Below are 13,498 nucleotides of genomic sequence, written 5' to 3' on the forward strand. Positions count from 1 at the left end.
TGGTTTTCAGGTATTAGGTGTTAAAGCACCCCTAAGGATTTACTTGCTCAAGCCTCTTTCCTTGACACACTTCAACCACAAGCATTTACTAGGCTAACAACTCCTTGAGTTTTGTTTCTTTTTTTTCTTTTTCTGCCTAGTAATTGATGCTCAGATTTTTGTTTTTGTATTTTCTTTTCTTTCTTTTGTTTTGTTTGCTGCTTCTTGGATCAATAGATTTTTGAGAATCTCCACAATACTTCTTTGAACTTCATATCCCGCCTATGAGCTCCCATGCAAGTTTTCACAAGCATGCAACCTCAATACATAATCATACAACTAGAACCACCACTTCTCCTAATCTTTTGCTTGCCTCAAAATTGTTTAATTCCTCAATCCTTCTTTTCAAAGAACTTTCATGTGATGCATTCTTGAAAATTGAGTGCAAACAAGTTTTGAAGATAAGAATGTTGTGAATGATCAAACATCTTGCTTATTGAATTATAAAGAAAAACTATGCTATGCATGCAGGCAGGGGTATATAAAAAAACTATACTATGCAGACAGGCAGGGTAAATAAGGATACAATCCAACTTGCAATAGCAGCAATATTTGATGTAAACAATCACTTATCAATATAACCTGTTGGAGTTCACTTGCTTTCCTTCTCATCACCATTGCTGGCCTTTATGTTCATCTTTTGTTTCTTTGGTTGATGATTCTTAATCTCTCCAAAGGCTTGTATGATATTCTGCAATGATATTGAAAGTTGCTTGTTCTCCAAGCACTTAGAACACTGGTTAGTCTTCATGATTTATTTGTGGGCTTTTTGAACTTACTTTGGTGTGGGAACACCAAACTTAGTACCTTGCCAATGGGTTTCATGCATCAAATTAACCATGTGTAATAACTTTTATTCTTTTCTTCTTCTTTTTCAAAAGCAATAAAACTGAAAACTAGGAAACAGCAGAATAGTTAACTGGTTCATCCATCATGCTTGAAGCCAGCATTATGCAGAGAGTGAGAATGTGTTTTATAATGGGATTTTGGTGAAACACCAAACTTAGAATCCTGCATTCTCCTTTAGATTGTTTTGGTGTGCAACACCAAACTTAGTTTCTTGCATTATAGATAGAACTAATTAACCTTTTTATTAAAATAGATATGAAAAGAGAACTACCTCAGGTTGGGTTGCCTCCCAACAAGCGCTCTTTTATTGTCACTAGCTTGACATCCTTCATCCTCTAATCATGGAAGTTGAGGTTTCTGTTGCCTTTGGTTTCCTCCTCTCACCGTAGGCTTCTCCTTGTTTTCCATAACTGCTTTCCCTTTCAATCCAGCAGCTTTTTCATTGTTCTTCGAGTCATCTTCAGTGGCTCTTAGGGACATCTCTCTCTCTCTCTCTCGCCCAATTTAGCAGGGTTTTGAACCAGTTGTTCCATGTACCTTTCAATTCTTTTGAGATATGCCTCTTGGTTTTTCCTTATGTCCTCCTGCTCTATTAATGTCATTTCTTGAATTTTCATAAACCTTTCCATCATCATTTCTAGAACATAGAGTTTTTGGAAGTTTAGGATTGGTTGTGACTGTGTTAATTGTGGTGATTGATGTAAGTCATTTTGGGCAGGTGGTGAGGTAGGATAGGGTTGGAGGTATGTATATTGGGGTGGTGTGTAGTGATTTTTGTTGGTATGGTGGTGTTTTTGCAGGTTTGGGAAGTTGGGGTTATTATAGTTGAAGTCCCTTTGTTCCTGATGCTGAGATTCCCTCATTCTTAAATAAGAATGTGGTTTCCATGGTGGAAATTGTGCATTCACTGTGGCAGAATGTAGAGAATCAATTTGTCTAGCTATTGATTCCAATTGCTGCTGAGTTTGCTGGTGTAGCTGCTTGTTTTGATTCATGATTGCTCTCACTCCTTCAAGATTCATTACTTCCTTTTCTGAAATTGCATTCCGTGGCGTCTCAAATGAGTTTTGGTTATTGGTTTTTTTGTCACTGAACTCTGCAGTTCCTTGGATGGTTGCTGTTGCCTTGAGTAGGCCATCTGAGAAGTAATCTACTGCTTTTCTTGTTTCGGAGGTTAATCCTTCATAGAACGCTCGAAAATCCACCTTGTCATTTGCTTTCTTGTATCTCTCCCATGCTTTGAACAGTGGTTCTTCCTCTCCTTGTATGAATGGATGTACTCCTTCTTTCGTCTTGATGTGTTGTTGGGGTGAGGAAAATTTGGCTAGAAACTTGGCAACCAATTCATCCCAACTAGTTATACTTCCTTGGGGAAAAGTTTCAAGCCATTGTGCCGCTTCATCCTTCAGTGAGAAGGGGAATAACAGGAGCTTAATGGTATCATGGTCTACACCATTGAGATTGACAGCCCCACAAGTTTTCAGAAAAATGGATAGGTGCTGTTTAGAGTCTTCCAAGGGATTCCCACCATAGGAACAATTGTTCTCTATTAGTGTAATGAGTTGTGGCTTCATGTTGTGATGTTCTTCTTTCTCAGAAACTACTTCTTCCCTGTGACATATAAATCAACAACGGAGCACACAGTGATTCTCTTGAAAATTAAGTGTAGTCAGTTGAGACAAAACGTCAAACAGTTAGCGGGTTAGTCAAAAATTAAAAAAAAAAATATAAAGAAAAAGTGCTTGATCTAAATCACCACCTCACTTAATCATTGTCAATCTAATCAATCCCCGGCAACGGCGCCAAAAACTTGATGAGTATTTTGGAGGAAAAATGAATCTCTCCCAAAACACACAAATCTAACCGGCAAGTGCACCGGGTCGCATCAAGTAATAAAAACTCACGGGAGTGAGGTCGATCCCACAGGGATTGAAGGATTGAGCAATTTTAGTTTAGTGGTTGATTTAGTCAAGCGAATCAAGATTTGGTTGATGGTTTTGTGACTTGCAGAATTAAATTGCATTGAAGTAAAGAGAACAAGAAATAAATTGCTGAAACGTAAAGAACAAGAAATTAAATGGCAGAAACTTAGAGTGCAAGAAATGTAAATTGCGGAATCTTAAAGTGCAAGGAATGTAAATTGCTTGAAATGTAAAGGGGATTGGGACGTGGATTTGCAGAAATTAAACAAGGAAAAGTTAAATTGCATCAAACAGAAGAGTAAAAGGGAATTGGGATTGGATCGGATCTGATAGCAGAAAAGTAAATAAACATAGAAAGCAGTAAACAGAGAGGTGAAATGGGAAATTCAGATCTCAGGACCCAGAGACTAGAAAACCAAGTCTAGATCTCAATGCCTTCCTAGATCCAACAAGAACAATTGCAAGGGAATTGTAAATTGTAAGGAAAGTAGATGAGAAGCAAGTAACAGAAACGGAAATTTAATTTGCAGTAAACAAAGCAGAGAGATCCAAGGGTGAGATTGAAACAGAATTCCTTCAATTCTCTAACCCAAGATCGAAGACAATTGCAATTGAAATAGAAAGCAATAAAATGAAGAGGAAGAGAAGTGAATTCTCTTTCTCCAAGGCAAAGAAATTAAAGATCACACAATATCCAAAGCTCTCCAAAAACTATTATGAAAATTCTAAAAGAAAGCTCCCCGAAAAACTTGAATTCTATCCTATTTATACACTTTCTTCAAATGATCTTCAAGCCTTGAGTTGGGCCTTTGCTCTTGGTGGAATTGGGTTGAAAGAGGCCTTGGTTGATTGCTCTTGAAGTTTGGAGAAGAACCAAAGTGAACCAATTGAACCGGGTTGGAGTTTTGCAAAAGTTGGACCAAAAGTTGGAGCTAAAGTTAGGGGTCTAACTTTGGCTCCAACTTTTCATAGCAGCCCACAAAACTTGCTGATATGAACGTTGGTGCCAACGTTAGGGGTCTAACTTTGACCCTAACGTTGGCCTTGCCTTGTGTGCTTGTGGCGCCAACGTTAGCCACCAAGTTAGGGGGCTAACGTTGGCGCAAACTTTTGCTCCTCCTTGTGATGTTCATGAGCCAACGTTAGCCTCAAAGTTAGGGGGCTAACGTTGGCGCAAACTTTTGGTGCCCAGGGGAGAATTTCATGTGCCAACGTTAGCCTCAAAGTTAGGGGGCTAACGTTGGCGCAAACTTTTGATACCCAGGGAGTGATTTTCAAGTTCCAACGTTAGCCTCCAAGTTAGGGGGCTAACGTTGGGGCTAACTTTTCAACCAAAAGTTTGTGCAAAAGTTTGATGCTAACTTTAGGTCCAGCTTTTTGCTTCCTGGTTCAATTTCACTTATTCCATTGTCCTCTCTTCACTCCTAGCCATTCCTTCTTGCTTCAACCTTTCTCCAAGCTTTCTTCACCTATCATTAATCAACCAAACACATCAAAGCTATGCTCATAATCATGAGATATTCATTCTATCATAATATGCAACAATTATAGCATAAAATCTCATGAAATGGCATGAATTCATACATGGTTGATTCAATCAAGGGAAACATGAAAATATACTCAATTAGCTTGCTTGTAGCTCAAGAAAGTGCAAAATTCTAATGAAAACAAAAGAAAAAGACTAGTGAAACTAGGCTAAGATGACTTGTCATCACAACACCAAACTTAAAACTTGCTTGTCCCCAAGCAAGAAATGAATTATGCTCAGAGATTCTTTTAATTAAGATGGATTGAGGAGCACTTGTAAAATACAGTGAGTGAAGTGATCAAGTAACAGTGGGGTGAATTCTAAATCATATGCTTATGCAAGGGCTTCAGTGCTCACTAGTCCTTACATATTGGGAGTCGTAGGTCTTAGGATTTTCATCCAAATGGTATCATGGAGATCTCTTTATATGTAATCACCTTGAAGCAGCTTATAATTTCTGTGCTTTGGCCTCGACTCTAAGTATCATGTCTCAAAGCGGCTCTTTAGATAAGCTTTCAATCAATACTCCTAAACCAGTTGGTTTTCAGGTATTAGGTGTTAAAGCACCCCTAAGGATTTACTTGCTCAAGCCTCTTTCCTTGACACACTTCAACCACAAGCATTTACTAGGCTAACAACTCCTTGAGTTTTGTTTCTTTTTTTTCTTTTTCTGCCTAGTAATTGATGCTCAGATTTTTGTTTTTGTATTTTCTTCTTTCTTTTGTTTTGTTTGCTGCTTCTTGGATCAATAGATTTTTGAGAATCTCCACAATACTTCTTTGAACTTTATATCCCGCCTATGAGCTCCCATGCAAGTTTTCACAAGCATGCAACCTCAATACATAATCATACAACTAGAACCACCACTTCTCCTAATCTTTTGCTTGCCTCAAAATTGTTTAATTCCTCAATCCTTCTTTTCAAAGAACTTTCATGTGATGCATTCTTGAAAATTGAGTGCAAACAAGTTTTGAAGATAAGAATGTTGTGAATGATCAAACATCTTGCTTATTGAATTATAAAGAAAAACTATGCTATGCATGCAGGCAGGGGTATATAAAAAAACTATATTATGCAGACAGGCAGGGTAAATAAGGATACAATCCAACTTGCAATAGCAGCAATATTTGATGTAAACAATCACTTATCAATATAACCTGTTGGAGTTCACTTGCTTTCCTTCTCATCACCATTGCTGGCCTTTATGTTCATCTTTTGTTTCTTTGGTTGATGATTCTTAATCTCTCCAAAGGCTTGTATGATATTCTGCAATGATATTGAAAGTTGCTTGTTCTCCAAGCACTTAGAAAACTGGTTAGTCTTCATGATTTATTTGTGGGCTTTTTGAACTTACTTTGGTGTGGGAACACCAAACTTAGTACCTTGCCAATGGGTTTCATGCATCAAATTAACCATGTGTAATAACTTTTTTTCTTTTCTTCTTCTTTTTCAAAAGCAATAAAACTGAAAACTAGGAAACAGCAGAATAGTTAACTGGTTCATCCATCATGCTTGAAGCCAGCATTATGCAGAGAGTGAGAATGTGTTTTATAATGGGATTTTGGTGAAACACCAAACTTAGAATCCTGCATTCTCCTTTAGATTGTTTTGGTGTGCAACACCAAACTTAGCTTCTTGCATTATAGATAGAACTAATTAACCTTTTTATTAAAATAGATATGAAAAGAGAACTACCTCAGGTTGGGTTGCCTCCCAACAAGCGCTCTTTTATTGTCACTAGCTTGACATCCTTCATCCTCTGATCATGGAAGTTGAGGTTTCTGTTGCCTTTGGTTTCCTCCTCTCACCGTAGGCTTCTCCTTGTTTTCCATAACTGCTTTCCCTTTCAATCCAGCAGCTTTTTCATTGTTCTTCGAGTCATCTTCAGTGGCTCTTAGGGACATCTCTCTCTCTCTCTCGCCCAATTTAGCAGGGTTTTGAACCAGTTGTTCCATGTACCTTTCAATTCTTTTGAGATATGCCTCTTGGTTTTTCCTTATGTCCTCCTGCTCTATTAATGTCATTTCTTGAATTTTCATAAACCTTTCCATCATCATTTCTAGAACATAGAGTTTTTGGAAGTTTAGGATTGGTTGTGACTGTGTTAATTGTGGTGATTGATGTAAGTCATTTTGGGCAGGTGGTGAGGTAGGATAGGGTTGGAGGTGTGTATATTGGGGTGGTGTGTAGTGATTTTTGTTGGTATGGTGGTGTTTTTGCAGGTTTGGGAAGTTGGGGTTATTATAGTTGAAGTCCCTTTGTTCCTGATGCTGAGATTCCCTCATTCTTAAATAAGAATGTGGTTTCCATGGTGGAAATTGTGCATTCACTGTGGCAGAATGTAGAGAATCAATTTGTCTAGCTATTGATTCCAATTGCTGCTGAGTTTGCTGGTGTAGCTGCTTGTTTTGATTCATGATTGCTCTCACTCCTTCAAGATTCATTACTTCCTTTTCTGAAATTGCATTCCGTGGCGTCTCAAATGAGTTTTGGTTATTGGTTTTTTTGTCACTGAACTCTGCAGTTCCTTGGATGGTTGCTGTTGCCTTGAGTAGGCCATCTGAGAAGTAATCTACTGCTTTTCTTGTTTCGGAGGTTAATCCTTCATAGAACGCTCGAAAATCCACCTTGTCATTTGCTTTCTTGTATCTCTCCCATGCTTTGAACAGTGGTTCTTCCTCTCCTTGTATGAATGGATGTACTCCTTCTTTCGTCTTGATGTGTTGTTGGGGTGAGGAAAATTTGGCTAGAAACTTGGCAACCAATTCATCCCAACTAGTTATACTTCCTTGGGGAAAAGTTTCAAGCCATTGTGCCGCTTCATCCTTCAGTGAGAAGGGGAATAACAGGAGCTTAATGGTATCATGGTCTACACCATTGAGATTGACAGCCCCACAAGTTTTCAGAAAAATGGATAGGTGCTGTTTAGAGTCTTCCAAGGGATTCCCACCATAGGAACAATTGTTCTCTATTAGTGTAATGAGTTGTGGCTTCATGTTGTGATGTTCTTCTTTCTCAGAAACTCCTTCTTCCCTGTGACATATAAATCAACAACGGAGCACACAGTGATTCTCTTGAAAATTAAGTGTAGTCAGTTGAGACAAAACGTCAAACAGTTAGCGGGTTAGTCAAAAATTAAAAAAAAAATATAAAGAAAAAGTGCTTGATCTAAATCACCACCTCACTTAATCATTGTCAATCTAATCAATCCCCGGCAACGGCGCCAAAAACTTGATGAGTATTTTGGAGGAAAAATGAATCTCTCCCAAAACACACAAATCTAACCGGCAAGTGCACCGGGTCGCATCAAGTAATAAAAACTCACGGGAGTGAGGTCGATCCCACAGGGATTGAAGGATTGAGCAATTTTAGTTTAGTGGTTGATTTAGTCAAGCGAATCAAGATTTGGTTGATGGTTTTGTGACTTGCAGAATTAAATTGCATTGAAGTAAAGAGAACAAGAAATAAATTGCTGAAACGTAAAGAACAAGAAATTAAATGGCAGAAACTTAGAGTGCAAGAAATGTAAATTGCGGAATCTTAAAGTGCAAGGAATGTAAATTGCTTGAAATGTAAAGGGGATTGGGACGTGGATTTGCAGAAATTAAACAAGGAAAAGTTAAATTGCATCAAACAGAAGAGTAAAAGGGAATTGGGATTGGATCGGATCTGATAGTAGAAAAGTAAATAAACATAGAAAGCAGTAAATAGAGAGGTGAAATGGGAAATTCAGATCTCAGGACCCAGAGACTAGAAAACCAAGTCTAGATCTCAATGCCTTCCTAGATCCAACAAGAACAATTGCAAGGGAATTGTAAATTGTAAGGAAAGTAGATGAGAAGCAAGTAACAGAAACGAAAATTTAATTTGCAGTAAACAAAGCAGAGAGATCCAAGGGTGAGATTGAAACAGAATTCCTTTAATTCTCCAACCCAAGATCCAAGACAATTGCAATTGAAATAGAAAGCAATAAAATGAAGAGGAAGAGAAGTGAATTCTCTTTCTCCAAGGCAAAGAAATTAAAGATCACTCAATATCCAAAGCTCTCCGAAAACTATTATGAAAATTCTAAAAGAAAGCTCCCTGAAGAACTTGAATTCTATCCTATTTATACACTTTCTTCAAATGATCTTCAAGCCTTGAGTTGGGCCTTTGCTCTTGGTGGAATTGGGTTGAAAGAGGCCTTGGTTGATTGCTCTTGATGTTTGGAGAAGAACCAAAGTGAACCAATTGAACCGGGTTGGAGTTTTGCAAAAGTTGGACCAAAAGTTGGAGCTAAAGTTAGGGGTCTAACTTTGGCTCCAACTTTTCATAGCAGCCCACAAAACTTGCTGATATGAACGTTGGTGCCAACGTTAGGGGTCTAACTTTGACCCTAACGTTGGCCTTGCCTTGTGTGCTTGTGGCGCCAACGTTAGCCACCAAGTTAGGGGGCTAACGTTGGCGCAAACTTTTGCTCCTCCTTGTGATGTTCATGAGCCAACGTTAGCCTCAAAGTTAGGGGGCTAACGTTGGCGCAAACTTTTGGTGCCCAGGGGAGAGTTTCATGTGCCAACGTTAGCCTCAAAGTTAGGGGGCTAACGTTGGCGCAAACTTTTGATACCCAGGGAGTGATTTTCAAGTTCCAACGTTAGCCTCCAAGTTAGGGGGCTAACGTTGGGGCTAACTTTTCAACCAAAAGTTTGTGCAAAAGTTTGATGCTAACTTTAGGTCCAGCTTTTTGCTTCCTGGTTCAATTTCACTTATTCCATTGTCCTCTCTTCACTCCTAGCCATTCCTTCTTGCTTCAACCTTTCTCCAAGCTTTCTTCACCTATCATTAATCAACCAAACACATCAAAGCTATGCTCATAATCATGAGATATTCATTCTATCATAATATGCAACAATTATAGCATAAAATCTCATGAAATGGCATGAATTCATACATGGTTGATTCAATCAAGGGAAACATGAAAATCTACTCAATTAGCTTGCTTGTAGCTCAAGAAAGTGAAAAATTCTAATGAAAACAAAAGAAAAAGACTAGTGAAACTAGGCTAAGATGACTTGTCGTCAGTCAACTTAGGGAACTTTGTGGGATGAAGCATAAAAGAAGGATATTTAGTGGTTGGCGTTGCAAATCAAGGCTCATTTTGGTTGACATATCAAAGATGAGACACAAAGGTTGGACTAGTGCTCAATTAGGTGGGTCTAGAAGGAGAATTTGGTACTTCATTGAGAATTCATCTTACTTGCCACCTGGATGGATTAATGATAATCAACTTGAAGACGGGTGTAGAAATAAGATTTGGGATCCTGGCATACATGAGGATCAACTTTGGGAGCCCTTAGCTTGTGCGGAACTCCATCAAGGCTTGGTGGCATTAATTTTGAAGAATGGAGATCATTGGGAGTCCAAGCATTGGTGGATGTTCAAAGATGAATTCAAGCACAAGCCCACCTTAATGAGGAGCTCCCCATAATGGTAAAATCTTTTCCTTTTTTTCTCTTTTGTAAATATTGGTAATTAGCTTAATTTCATATTTTGTTTAGTTTGTTGAGTTTATTTGGTAGTTTGGTATGTTAAATAAGGTTTTATGGTGTTTTGGTAGCTGTTTGGTGCAAGAACTTGGAAAAATTTTGAAAACCAGAGCACCATGCCACGCGTATGCGTCACCAATGTGTACGCGTGACCCCAAGTTTTTCACCAATCCACGCGCATGCGTCATTAACGCGTGATGCCAGGGCATTTTGGCCAGTTTCACTGACCTTTTCTTTACTATTTTAGGATAGTTTCATGCATTTTCTTAGTAAATAAGCAAGTTTTGGGTAAATATTCACTTACATCTTGATTCAAGCAAACATTGTGAACTTTACATGATTTCATGAGAATTATGCATGAATTGAATGATAAAATGGATAATGCATGATCTCATGACTTGAACAGAGCTTTGATGTACTTTATCTGCTTGATTTCAGGACAAAGGAAGCAAGGAAGAGCCACATTAGCAGCCACGTTAGTCTGATTAACGTGACCACTAACGAGGAATGGGAAAAAGCTTGTAGCGTTAATGGAAAAAGTGATTGCTAATAAAGCCTTCGAAGCCATCATAGCCCACGTTAGTTACCACGTTAATTATATTAACGTGGTAGCTAACGTAGAGGAGAAGGAGAGCTCCAGCGTTAGTGGTAAAAGTGAATGCCACTAACATTCCAAAAAGGCACATTTAGCCACGTTAAGAGTCACGTTAATCCAATAAACATGAACTCTAACGTGGAAAGAGAAAGCAATCACCAACGTTAGTGACACTCACCTTTGTCACTAACATTGGATTAAGCCAATAGTGCCCACGTTAGTGGTCATGTTAAGACCACTAACGTGAAGAGTAACATGAAGCTAAGCATGATAGGCCAATGTTAGCGACACTCACCCTTGTCACTAACGTTGGAAATGGCAATCACCTCCACGTTAGTGGTCACGTTAATGCAATTAACGGGAGGCACTAACGTGGGAAGAAGGAGTGTTTGAAGCGTTAGTGTCAAAGGTAAGTGTCACTAACGCTCTCGAAGCTTAGGCATGCCCACGTTAAGGGCCACGTTAGTTACACTAACGTGGACCACTAACGTGGGAAAAAGAGGCAAAGAGCAACGTTACTGGAAAAGGTGAATGCCAATAACGTTTGCGAAGGACCAAGAGGCAACGTTAGTGGTCACGTTAGTGCCACTAACGTTGAAGTTAACGTGGATCATTTTTGGTTTGGAACGTTAGTGAAAAAGGTGATCGTTACTAACGTTCTCGAACCCACATTTTCACTTAACGTTAACACCACTAACGTCCTAACTAACTTGCTACCATGCCTGACTCACTTTCTCTCTGCAAGCAAAGCTAATCCCACTGAAGACTGTAACTGCTTCAACTAAAGATCCAAAGGCCCATATCCAAGACTTGAAGAGCCAACTAGAAAATTAGAAGAGTAGTATATATAGGAGTAGTTTTGAACTAGTAAGAAAGCTTGGCATTTTGGAGAACCACACTCTGTATATTTTACTTTCTCTGCAACTTCTAGATTTAATTTCAGAATGTACTTTTCATTTTCGTCTTCCATTTCCAGAGCTATGAACAACTAAACCCCTTTTCATTGGGTTAGGGAGCTTTGTTGTAATTTGATGGATCAATAATAGTTTTCATTATTCTTCTTCTTTCTTTTCTCTTGATTTTACTAGAAAGCTTTTAATCTTCATCCAATTGGGTAGTTGTCTTGGAAAAGAAGCTATTCATACTTGGATCTCTTTGGAACCTTGGAAGAGGAATGAAGATATCATGCTAGAAATGCTTTCTCATGTTGGACCAAATTGGGGTTTGGATGGATATAGTGACATATAATCTTACCTATTCTTTGATTTGGGAATGCATGTGGTATAATCAGTGACCATACTTCTTCTCTTCTCATGAGCAATTAAATAAAAAAATTGGGTAAATGTTCAAGTTTAGAGATATTGGGTTGCCAAGGAATTGGAATCCAATCACTTAAGATTGCCAAGGAGATCAATGAATGCATTGATTGAGAAAGAGATGAGAATGAACTTGATCCGGAGAATACAACATCTCCTGAGCCCAATGAATCCCCCATTTCTGATCTTACCCATTCTCTTTATTATCTGCCATTTACTTTTATGCTCATATTCCCAAATCCCCATTTAAGATTCTGCAGTTTACCTTCCACCCTTTACATTCTGCCATTTATTTCTAGTATTTACATCTTTTGCTATTTACTTTCCAGCCATTTAATTTTCTGCAATTACTCAACTCAAATTTCTGCTTCACTCAACTAGAACATTCCTCTAATTAAAGTTGCTTGACCAATCAATCCCTATGGGATTCGACCTCACTCTATTGTGAGTTTTTACTTGACGACAATTCGGTATACTTGCCGAAGGAAATTTTGTTGAGAGACAAGTTTCCGTGCATCAAGTTTATGGCGCCGTTGCCGGGGATTGATTTTGTATCAACAATGATTAAGTTGGAGGATAACTAGATTGAGCATTTTTTCTTTTGTTTTGTTTTAATTCCATTTGAGTGATTTACTTTCAGTTTCAGTTATTTTATTTCCTTTATCCCTTACCCGTTTGTTGTGTTTTTCGTCATTAATTACAAGTCAGTTAACCAACCCACTAACTGTTTGATATATTGCACCACTCACACTAACAACATTCCTAACAAGAGTAATTTCTCTATTCAATTTCTTTCTTGCTTTTTGCCTTGTTGGTTGTATGACAGGTAGAAGAAGCGGGGCTTCAACTTCCTTTGATTCCGAACCTGAGAGGACCTTCCTTAGATTAAGGAGGAAAGCAAGAGGAAAGGGAGTCGTTGGTGCTGAGGAGGAGGAAGAATATTTTGAACCAGACATGGAGGAGAATATGGAGAACCACCATGAAGAAGAGGCTCACAACCATGGCAGAGAAGGTCCAGTGAATCATGCGGGGCAAGAGAGAAGAATTCTAGGCTCTTACATCAATCCAAACCCAGAAAACTGTGGAAGTAGCATCCAAAAGCCAACCATACATGCCAACAACTTTGAACTAAAGCCCCAGCTCATCACCCTAGTCCAGAATAACTGTGCATTTGGAGGAAGTTCCCAAGAAGACCCTAATCAACATCTCACCACTTTCCTAAGGATATGTGATACTGTAAAGTCTAATGGTGTTCATCCTGACACTTATAGACTGCTTCTGTTTCCCTTCTCACTCAAGGATAAAGCAGCTAAATAGCTGGAATCCTTCCCGAAGGAGAGTCTGACAACCTGGGAAGAGGTGGTGAACAAATTCTTGGCAAGATTCTACCCTCCTCAAAGAATCAACAGGTTGAGAGCTGAGGTGCAAACCTTCAGGCAACAAGATGGTGAAACTCTCTATGAAGCATGGGAGAGGTTTAAGGACTTAACAAGAAGGTGCCCACCAGATATGTTCAATGGATGGGTGCAGTTACATATTTTCTATGAGGGTCTTTCTTACGAATCAAAGAAGGCAGTGGACCACTCATTCGGGGGATCTCTGAACAAGAAGAAGACCATTGAAGAAGCCATAGATGTCATTGAGACTGTAGCTGAGAATGATTACTTCTATGCTTCTAAAAGGGGCAATACTAGAGGAGTGATGGAGCTAAACAACATGGACGCTGA

The 13,498-nt window shown here is 38.8% G+C and overlaps 1 non-coding gene across 1 annotated transcript; it reads right to left on the bottom strand.

The window, feature by feature from the left end:
- Window positions 1-13,178: 13,178 nt before the first annotated feature.
- On the bottom strand, window positions 13,179-13,285 carry LOC148577300 (small nucleolar RNA R71). The gene has a single exon (XR_015903457.1). It is a non-coding gene; the product is annotated as a small nucleolar RNA R71 (small nucleolar RNA).
- Between the last annotated feature and the right edge of the window lie 213 nt (window positions 13,286-13,498).

This window comes from Arachis ipaensis, chromosome B1, assembly GCF_059453495.1.
Source record: "Arachis ipaensis isolate K30076 ecotype BB chromosome B1, ASM5945349v1, whole genome shotgun sequence".
NCBI classification, from domain to species: Eukaryota; Viridiplantae; Streptophyta; class Magnoliopsida; order Fabales; family Fabaceae; genus Arachis; species Arachis ipaensis.